Genomic DNA, 11,207 nt, shown 5'->3' on the forward strand with positions numbered 1-11,207 from the left:
ATCGCTGTGTCGCTATACTCTTCTCGCTCCTAACCAACTCACAATGTCCGGACGTGGTAAAGGCGGTAAAGTCAAGGGAAAGTCCAAGTCTCGCTCCTCCAGGGCAGGCCTTCAATTCCCAGTCGGACGTATTCATCGTCTGTTGAGGAAAGGAAACTATGCTGAGCGTGTCGGTGCTGGTGCCCCAGTCTACCTAGCCGCCGTCCTCGAGTATTTGGCCGCTGAAGTGCTCGAGTTGGCCGGCAACGCTGCCAGAGACAACAAGAAGACAAGAATCATTCCTCGTCACCTCCAGCTGGCCATCCGTAACGACGAAGAGTTGAACAAACTTTTGTCGGGTGTCACCATCGCCCAGGGTGGTGTCCTCCCCAACATCCAGGCCGTGCTTCTGCCCAAGAAGTCACAGAAGACACCCGGTGGCAAGAGCTAAACAGTGTCACCCTGCTGCCCACTGTCCACCTAGCCTACTACTGTCCTTTTCAGGACAACCAAAGTTTACCCAATTAGCTTTCGTTGTGTGTCAATGAACAAAAATCGAGTTTTCCAACCCTACCCTACCCTACTTGTTTCAAACTGTATTAATAACGCATCAATATGTCACTCACTAGCAGTATGAGATCATTATTATAGATGTATAATACTTACACTGGTTTACACGAGCAGAACAGGGAGGGGGGCGGTCATATTAATAGTAGTAACTGGACATATTTTAGGGGTATTCGCTCATAGATACAAATGTAAATAGAATCTTTTTTTCTTTAAATGTGCTCCGTTTAACCCTTGTCTACAAGAAATAAGGGTGGTCGTTATTTTAAAATTCTATTCTTTAACCCACCGCTAGTCTACCATTTTTATTTTATATCTTCTTGTTTTTAAAAACAAATATGTTTGATTACAATCCTTCCCCCTCATTTATTTACACACTATTATTACCGCCGATCGAGCGGGCGAATTGGGTAAGAATTGGGTCAGAATATCTACATAGGTCTATAGACTAGGTCTAGATCTAGATTGTTTCATGCAGTCTATGTTGGGTTCTTTTCTAATCACTCACACACATTCATAATTCATTGAAGAGGACAGAAGCAAACACACCGTTACCCATGACAAGCGGCACAACCAAGGATTTCATTTGAACGAAGAATATTTTGTGTTATCGGCCCTGTCTGCTATTAATAGATCGCTCGGCTGGATACCGAGCGATCTAAAAATAATCTGCTAGGTATGTCGACGCTGTCTCAACGTTGTGTGGCTGCTTCTGGCCAATCAGCGTTGTTAAACTCGTACTCGTCCAATGGGAGAGCTTCGTTGCGCTAAGGGTTTGGCGGACGGTTATAAAAGGACCAGCAGCGCTGGGCTGCCACATTTCTTAAACTGACTATCATCCAGTTGAGATACCGCCATGGCCAGAACAAAACAAACCGCCCGTAAATCCACCGGAGGCAAAGCCCCACGTAAACAGCTGGCCACCAAAGCCGCCAGAAAGTCAGCACCAGCCACCGGCGGTGTTAAGAAGCCCCATCGTTACAGGCCTGGAACCGTCGCCCTGAGAGAAATCCGTCGTTACCAGAAGAGCACTGAGCTGCTCATTCGCAAGCTGCCATTCCAGCGCCTGGTCAGAGAAATCGCCCAGGACTTCAAGACTGACCTTCGCTTCCAGAGCTCCGCTGTCATGGCCCTGCAGGAGGCTAGCGAGGCTTACCTCGTCGGTCTGTTTGAAGACACCAACCTGTGCGCCATCCACGCCAAGCGTGTCACCATCATGCCCAAGGACATCCAGCTAGCCAGACGTATCCGTGGTGAGCGTGCTTAAGAGGTTTCTTTTAAGCCCAAACCACCACCCCCTGTCCTCAACCAAGGTCCTTTTTAGGACCACCTGACAACGTTCAGATTAGCAGTGAAGGTCCCCCACCTCACGAGTTTCCACCCACCCACCCACTACACCCCCTGCCCATGTCTGCCACTCTACTACTACTACTACATCTATTAGTATTATTCTGGGGGATGCGGGAGATAGGTTCTATTCATTTATCTCTTTAATTCAACTCACACATCACATTGCTATTTGAATTCGTGTATGCATGCTGTTGATATTGTTTTATTTATCTCAAATGTGAAGAAAGGAGAGAATAAATTTTATATTTTTCTTTCACACCACCCACCCACCACCCTATCCATTGCTTTTTAAAATATATAAAAAAGAAAAACCCTTTAGGGTTAGAGCTAGATATCTAGATCTTAATCGGAGAGCAGAAATTATTCTTAACGACTACACGCCATAGATTATTTAATTATTAGAAGCCTAACTAACCTATTCGTTTCACGATGTAAACAAACCACTGCGAGTACGGAGCGGAGTACGAGAATATTATTTCGTTCGTACTCGACCAATCAGCGTTCGAGATTCTCTCGTACTCGCATAATGAGCTCGCTCGTACTCGCATAATTAGGTGTAGGGAAATATTTCAGTTTTATTCGCACAAAACGGTGAAAATAACGTCTAATACCATATTTTAACATGACAAACGTGGATCTTTTCTATGCCTACACGTGTGGGCAATGAAACTCTTTATTTTTTATCCAAGGGTCGCATAGCAGAATAGGTGAAAAAATGACTTTGAAAACGACACCGTTAGCCGACAAGCCAGCAACATTCCAGTCGACACGGCAAGCTGCTTTTTCATTGGCTGGCTCATTCGCCGACCGCTTTTGGTTGGGCGGTGTCCGCCATATTGAACGAACTCGAGCCCAGGACCGTATATAAGGAGCGAGTTTCTCTGCAGACGGCGTTTTTCGAACACTCGTTCATCAACAAAGAAAAAAAATTCAATATGTCTGGCCGAGGCAAGGGTGGTAAGGGACTCGGCAAAGGAGGCGCCAAGCGTCACAGGAAGGTGTTGCGTGATAACATCCAAGGTATCACCAAGCCAGCCATCCGTCGTCTTGCTCGCAGAGGTGGTGTCAAACGTATCTCTGGTCTGATCTACGAAGAAACCAGAGGTGTCCTCAAGGTGTTCCTTGAAAATGTCATCCGTGATGCCGTCACCTACACTGAGCACGCCAAGAGGAAGACCGTCACTGCTATGGATGTCGTCTATGCTCTGAAACGTCAAGGTCGCACCCTGTACGGCTTCGGCGGTTAAACTCAACCCAGGACCACCCATTTGTTCTACCCATCCGGCCCTTATTAGGGCCACCCATACGTTTCCGAATTAGCTCGAGTGGTTGTAACCCCTACACGAATGTTTTCCATACCTACCCCTTACTTACTGAGTTACTTCTTCCTCCTTATTACTTAGGTTTGATTGTACAATTATTTGGTTGTAGCCTACTTAGTTTATTTATTTAATTTGGGCAGAGTGGTCATCTTTCCTTTGGTTTTTAAGGGGTTTGTTTCCATGGGTGGGGAGGGTCGAGGTAGCCTACCGTGAAGGCACAAAAGAAACAAACAAAAAATATTTCGATATTACAAAAGTGTTCACAGGTATGTGGTGAACTTAGGAAAGAGTACAGGTGGTAAGAATAGGTGTCCAGTGGGGTAAAAACAAAAGACAAAAGATGAAAAAAAGTCTACAACACGTGGTGTTCCCAAGCGGTCACCCATCTAAGTACTAACCACGCCCGACGTTGCTTGACTGCGGTGATCGGACGAGAACCGGTATTTTCAACGTGGTATGGCCGTAGACATCGGTGTGAGAAAATTGGGGCTTATAAATATACTCAAACGAAATCAGCAGTTATTCGTCCTTTTCTGGCTACAATAATGATTTCACTGCTTTCCTCATATTATTTCAATAATAAAAAACGCCCTAAATCGCCACAAAAGCGAAACATTGTTTTAATATCGAATACTATGTGCCTTTTTTTCCCTCTACAGCCATTGGTCGCTATTTTTAACCTGAGGCGGTAACCACCGGTAGACTTCCCTGAGCTACTAATTTTCGAGCATCGCGCGTTGTAAAATACAAAATAAATACATTTTCCCCATTTTCCTTGACTAAAATCAGAAAACCAGGTGCCCCCTGCATCCGACCTGTCCTTTAACTATCGCTTTCATGTGAAATGATCTATCGGAAAGGCGATACTTTAACTTTTTTGGGTCTCCCGCTCACTCACTCCTTCCGAAACATTCTGCACGAATTCATTCAATTTTAATCCAACTCATCACATAGATCTAGATCTAGCCGCCTACAAGTCTACTAATTTAATGTTTGAGAAATAGTTCAATGCTTTTCATTTATTAATTATTCTTTTAACCTTTTCCCACGACAACTGGCACATTTATTTTCAGTCTATTAATATTCTGGCTTTATTTTAAAACACGCAACTAGGCGTCGATCTAGAATTCTAGATCTAACGCTCTAGCTTAACTAAAATAATATAAACAGGAGGGTGGATCTATTCAAAATACTGTTTCAAAAATTACAATAATAATTTCACGGTGAAAAAAAAAAGGCAGGCGATCCATGGTAAATTAAATGCTAATTAAGGATGTTGCTTAAAAGGTTAGGTTGGCCTGGGACGCCAGTATTTCTCTAGAGTCTAGATCTAGAATTTCTAGATTCTGTAGGAATGAGTAGCCTAGGTATTAATAATTGAATGCATTAGTAATTATTAGTAGCTAACATAAGATTTAGTTCAGTAAAAACTAATAGATCTAGATTTTAGGTCCAATGTTGGCTATCAGACTTGATGCTTGATTGTAATGATTATTAGGTTTGAGCAATTAATTTTTTTAAACATTTTTTTAATTATTAGTATTAGTGAGAAGTCATCATTAGTGGGAGTAAATTTACTTCTTTCCAGTCTGGTTCTGGGTTTCCTTGTAGCCTATATAATCTAGATCTAGTTGGTGATAATATTAATAAATATTGTTTCCCATTTTAAATACTCAGGCGGTTTGTTTGAAAGTCTGACCGCAGCTCCATATTCATTGACTGTCGAAGCACCGCATAAAATGAATTAGCTTATATCCAGGGCTGGCCTGGTCTGCCTGTTATTGTGACTGAATTGTCCTACAGACAAGACCTGAAGAAGCTCTCGTTAAGTAATAAGTGTACAGCTTGCTTTTAGCCTGGCGCGGGGATCTTTCACCGGCCACTTTAACATTCTGCGACAGGGCAGGCCTTTACTTTAAGCTTTAATCTTAGCTGGTTCCGCTTTAACACAGGGTATTCTTTTGTCTTTAAGTATACCGCTTTCTTTTATCAGCCTGTAAACCCTGTGTCGGCTACCGGTATCTCATCCGCCAGGGCAAAACAATTTCCAGTTTTTAAATTAAGCTGGTGTCATTTTTAAAACCAATGATTAGGATTTTGGCACAATGCTTATTTTTCTATATACACAAGATGAATTTCACATCATTTTCTGATTTCAGTTTAAGTTTGAAAGCATGTAAAATGTCAATTTGTCCTGCTATGTGATTTTTCTTCATTTATTTTTTGCTAACCCATGGCATCACATTATGAAGGCTCTACTAATATCTTTAGGCTGGGGCCAGTACCTTAACCGACTGTCGTCAAATGAAAAAACTGACAGAAGAGCGCAATTTAATACACACAACAGATATATATGTATCCGAACAAACAAATAAATATATTGGAACATATATACATACCTTTATATATACACACTGATATATACATATATATATATATTTACATAATAAATACATTATATATGAATATATCTATATATATAATTTATTTATTTATACATATATATATATATATATATATATATATTTGTATTATATCCTTATATATTATGAATATATATATTAATTCTTATATGATATATATTTGTAAATATAAATTATATATATGTGTGTATATATATATCCTTCTGTTTGCTGGGGTAGAAAAAAAAAACTTATAATTATAATATTCTGAAGGATATTATTTTACTTGAGCGTCTTTCGTCTACACTCAAATATATATATTTGAATATACATTCAAATATATATTCAATGAATATACATTTAGACACACATGTAAATATATATATATATATATATATATATATATATATATATATATATATATATATATATATATATATATATACACAAAACATGCATATATATACATACGTATATATAGACATATATACAATATTCGTCTATTCAATATTTTTACATTATATATATATATATATATATATATATATATATATATATATATATATATATATATATATATATATTATATATATATATATATATATATTATATATATATATAAAAAAAATATACATATATGAAATACTTTTTACACATATTTATTTATGTTTCTATAATATATGGAAGGATATTAATTTACTCAAGTGTCTGCCTTGGGTGTTTATATAAAAAGAGAAGGGTTGAACTAATGAGAGGAATAAAAAAAATCTTTATATTCAATCTTATTTATTTATTTTGTATATGTTATAGACTGGCATACATTTTTTTTCTCTCTGGTTTATGTGAAAGGAGCTTGCAGGGATTCAAATTATTATTTTTTGCATTGAAATTCATTCTTTATTAATCACAGCTATGTTGCAGGCATATAAATACTTCCCTTTGGGCTCAAGTTGCTTTGAAAGAATCCTTGTCAGTATAGAACTAGTACCAGGACCATAAATGTATGCCCCAGGGCAAATGTTAAGAAAACCTCATCATTTTACAACTCCAACTGACCAAGGACTTAAGAAATGATGCTTCTGCGCAAACTTTCTCGTCAGCCGGTAAGAGATCAACCTCCTTTTGATTGTTTAAATTTTAATCTGTGCTGAAATCATTGTGCGGGCTGGCAAAGAAAACCATGAACTTCTTGAAAGCTGTGTACTTGAGCTCATGTTATTTTTTATTTTCTGTAATTTGAAAAAAAAAAAAGTATATATATGATAATAAAAAAAAAAGTTCAGAGTATTTAATTGTTGTTTTGTCTTGTTAAAGAGAATGTATGTTGTGCAGAAGTGTAACCAACTCATTTTCAAGCCAGGACTAGCAAAAGACAAAACAAAAAGAATCATATGATATGATGGTAGTAGGAAAAAAATAAATCAGTGAACAAATGGTGGCAGATGCATGCCTTAGCAATCTGACATGGTAGCTTTAATGAAAGAAAAACAAAAATAATAAAAACACCAAAAGCCACATTCACACAGTTATGTTCAACATATATAATGAAGACAGAAAAAAACCAACCCACCAGAATGGATGTATTGTAATGAAAATGGCAGTTAGCACTGGTGATAAGAATCAAAGTGTTGGCTAATAATTCCTATTACAACAGCCAGCCTTATAATCTGAATTAAAACTATTAAATCCCATTCATCCCTTGGATCTATGCCAAACAACACACAATAAATGATATGCATAGAGGTGTGCTGATGCCCTGTGTGAGATGCAGAATGAAATAGTGTTTTTTAAAAAAAGGAGCCACCCAGTAATAAGTATGTGGCCTTTTTATGTCTAGTTTAAAGGATAGAATTAGCATGAAATGTGTTAAGAGAATAGTGTGTGCAGTTGTTGGGATAGGCATATTACTATGCAGGCCTATGTATGTATGTATATCTATCTCTACTTATTAAAGAAAAGAATGACTAAACAAAAAACAACTGTAACATGGCAGCTACACAGAGTGGGTGGGTAGGTGGATAAGGGAGGGAAAACTCGTTCAATGTAAACCAAACCGAGCTAATTGGGAATGGGTGGAGGCCCTGAAAAGGGCCGAGTAGTAGAGCCACACAACAAGCAAGCCAGGTGGTTGTTTGCTGTTGTGTTTATTTGCTGGTGGTGTACTTGGTGACAGCCTTGGTGCCTTCACTGACGGCGTGTTTGGCCAGCTCACCGGGCAGGAGGAGACGGACAGCGGTCTGGATCTCCCTGGAGGTGATGGTGCTGCGCTTGTTGTAGTGGGCAAGACGGCTGGCTTCAGCTGAAATGCGCTCAAAGATGTCGTTGACGAAGGAGTTCATGATGGACATGGCCTTGGAGGAAATGCCAGTGTCAGGGTGCACCTGCTTCAAGACTTTGTAAATGTAGATGCTGTAGCTTTCCTTTCTCCTCCTCTTCTTTTTCTTGTCACCGGTGCGTACGGCTTTAGCCTTACCGGCCTTCTTGGCTCCCTTGGAAGAAACTTTAGGTGGCATGTTGTTTTCTTTTCAACGGCTTGAACAGAAATGAGGCGAACCCACCGCCGGCCGCCCTTTTATATGAAACGGCGAGGAAATTTGGAGAGTACGAGTACGAGTACGAACGCCAAGCCGCTACGCAGCCAATCAGAACGCTCGCTTGGTGACGAACGGATTTCCTCGCCGTTTCGTATAAAAGGGCCGATCTCGCCGTTAAGTCTTCATTCATAGCCTACAGCCGCAATCGCTGTGTCGCTATACTCTTCTCGCTCCTAACCAACTCACAATGTCCGGACGTGGGTAAAGGCGGTAAAGTCAAGGGAAAGTCCAAGTCTCGCTCCTCCAGGGCAGGCCTTCAATTCCCAGTCGGACGTATTCATCGTCTGTTGAGGAAAGGAAACTATGCTGAGCGTGTCGGTGCTGGTGCCCCAGTCTACCTAGCCGCCGTCCTCGAGTATTTGGCCGCTGAAGTGCTCGAGTTGGCCGGCAACGCTGCCAGAGACAACAAGAAGACAAGAATCATTCCTCGTCACCTCCAGCTGGCCATCCGTAACGACGAAGAGTTGAACAAACTTTTGTCGGGTGTCACCATCGCCCAGGGTGGTGTCCTCCCCAACATCCAGGCCGTGCTTCTGCCCAAGAAGTCACAGAAGACACCCGGTGGCAAGAGCTAAACAGTGTCACCCTGCTGCCCACTGTCCACCTAGCCTACTACTGTCCTTTTCAGGACAACCAAAGTTTACCCAATTAGCTTTCGTTGTGTGTCAATGAACAAAAATCGAGTTTTCCAACCCTACCCTACCCTACTTGTTTCAAACTGTATTAATAACGCATCAATATGTCACTCACTAGCAGTATGAGATCATTATTATAGATGTATAATACTTACACTGGTTTACACGAGCAGAACAGGGAGGGGGGCGGTCATATTAATAGTAGTAACTGGACATATTTTAGGGGTATTCGCTCATAGATACAAATGTAAATAGAATCTTTTTTTCTTTAAATGTGCTCCGTTTAACCCTTGTCTACAAGAAATAAGGGTGGTCGTTATTTTAAAATTCTATTCTTTAACCCACCGCTAGTCTACCATTTTTATTTTATATCTTCTTGTTTTTAAAAACAAATATGTTTGATTACAATCCTTCCCCCTCATTTATTTACACACTATTATTACCGCCGATCGAGCGGGCGAATTGGGTAAGAATTGGGTCAGAATATCTACATAGGTCTATAGACTAGGTCTAGATCTAGATTGTTTCATGCAGTCTATGTTGGGTTCTTTTCTAATCACTCACACACATTCATAATTCATTGAAGAGGACAGAAGCAAACACACCGTTACCCATGACAAGCGGCACAACCAAGGATTTCATTTGAACGAAGAATATTTTGTGTTATCGGCCCTGTCTGCTATTAATAGATCGCTCGGCTGGATACCGAGCGATCTAAAAATAATCTGCTAGGTATGTCGACGCTGTCTCAACGTTGTGTGGCTGCTTCTGGCCAATCAGCGTTGTTAAACTCGTACTCGTCCAATGGGAGAGCTTCGTTGCGCTAAGGGTTTGGCGGACGGTTATAAAAGGACCAGCAGCGCTGGGCTGCCACATTTCTTAAACTGACTATCATCCAGTTGAGATACCGCCATGGCCAGAACAAAACAAACCGCCCGTAAATCCACCGGAGGCAAAGCCCCACGTAAACAGCTGGCCACCAAAGCCGCCAGAAAGTCAGCACCAGCCACCGGCGGTGTTAAGAAGCCCCATCGTTACAGGCCTGGAACCGTCGCCCTGAGAGAAATCCGTCGTTACCAGAAGAGCACTGAGCTGCTCATTCGCAAGCTGCCATTCCAGCGCCTGGTCAGAGAAATCGCCCAGGACTTCAAGACTGACCTTCGCTTCCAGAGCTCCGCTGTCATGGCCCTGCAGGAGGCTAGCGAGGCTTACCTCGTCGGTCTGTTTGAAGACACCAACCTGTGCGCCATCCACGCCAAGCGTGTCACCATCATGCCCAAGGACATCCAGCTAGCCAGACGTATCCGTGGTGAGCGTGCTTAAGAGGTTTCTTTTAAGCCCAAACCACCACCCCCTGTCCTCAACCAAGGTCCTTTTTAGGACCACCTGACAACGTTCAGATTAGCAGTGAAGGTCCCCCACCTCACGAGTTTCCACCCACCCACCCACTACACCCCCTGCCCATGTCTGCCACTCTACTACTACTACTACATCTATTAGTATTATTCTGGGGGATGCGGGAGATAGGTTCTATTCATTTATCTCTTTAATTCAACTCACACATCACATTGCTATTTGAATTCGTGTATGCATGCTGTTGATATTGTTTTATTTATCTCAAATGTGAAGAAAGGAGAGAATAAATTTTATATTTTTCTTTCACCCACCCACCCACCACCCTATCCATTGCTTTTTAAAATATATAAAAAAGAAAAACCCTTTAGGGTTAGAGCTAGATATCTAGATCTTAATCGGAGAGCAGAAATTATTCTTAACGACTACACGCCATAGATTATTTAATTATTAGAAGCCTAACTAACCTATTCGTTTCACGATGTAAACAAACCACTGCGAGTACGGAGCGGAGTACGAGAATATTATTTCGTTCGTACTCGACCAATCAGCGTTCGAGATTCTCTCGTACTCGCATAATGAGCTCGCTCGTACTCGCATAATTAGGTGTAGGGAAATATTTCAGTTTTATTCGCACAAAACGGTGAAAATAACGTCTAATACCATATTTTAACATGACAAACGTGGATCTTTTCTATGCCTACACGTGTGGGCAATGAAACTCTTTATTTTTTATCCAAGGGTCGCATAGCAGAATAGGTGAAAAAATGACTTTGAAAACGACACCGTTAGCCGACAAGCCAGCAACATTCCAGTCGACACGGCAAGCTGCTTTTTCATTGGCTGGCTCATTCGCCGACCGCTTTTGGTTGGGCGGTGTCCGCCATATTGAACGAACTCGAGCCCAGGACCGTATATAAGGAGCGAGTTTCTCTGCAGACGGCGTTTTTCGAACACTCGTTCATCAACAAAGAAAAAAAATTCAATATGTCTGGCCGAGGCAAG

General features: G+C 41.0%; 1 non-coding gene across 1 annotated transcript; it reads right to left on the minus strand.

Moving 5' to 3' along the window:
• Window positions 1–3,567: 3,567 nt before the first annotated feature.
• On the minus strand, window positions 3,568–3,686 carry LOC131933917 (5S ribosomal RNA). Its single transcript, XR_009385319.1, has one exon. It is a non-coding gene; the product is annotated as a 5S ribosomal RNA (ribosomal RNA).
• Window positions 3,687–11,207: the final 7,521 nt, after the last annotated feature.

Source organism: Physella acuta, unplaced genomic scaffold, assembly GCF_028476545.2.
Source record: "Physella acuta isolate Inbredline_101_S28 unplaced genomic scaffold, ASM2847654v3 ptg002676l, whole genome shotgun sequence".
NCBI classification, from domain to species: Eukaryota; Metazoa; Mollusca; class Gastropoda; family Physidae; genus Physella; species Physella acuta.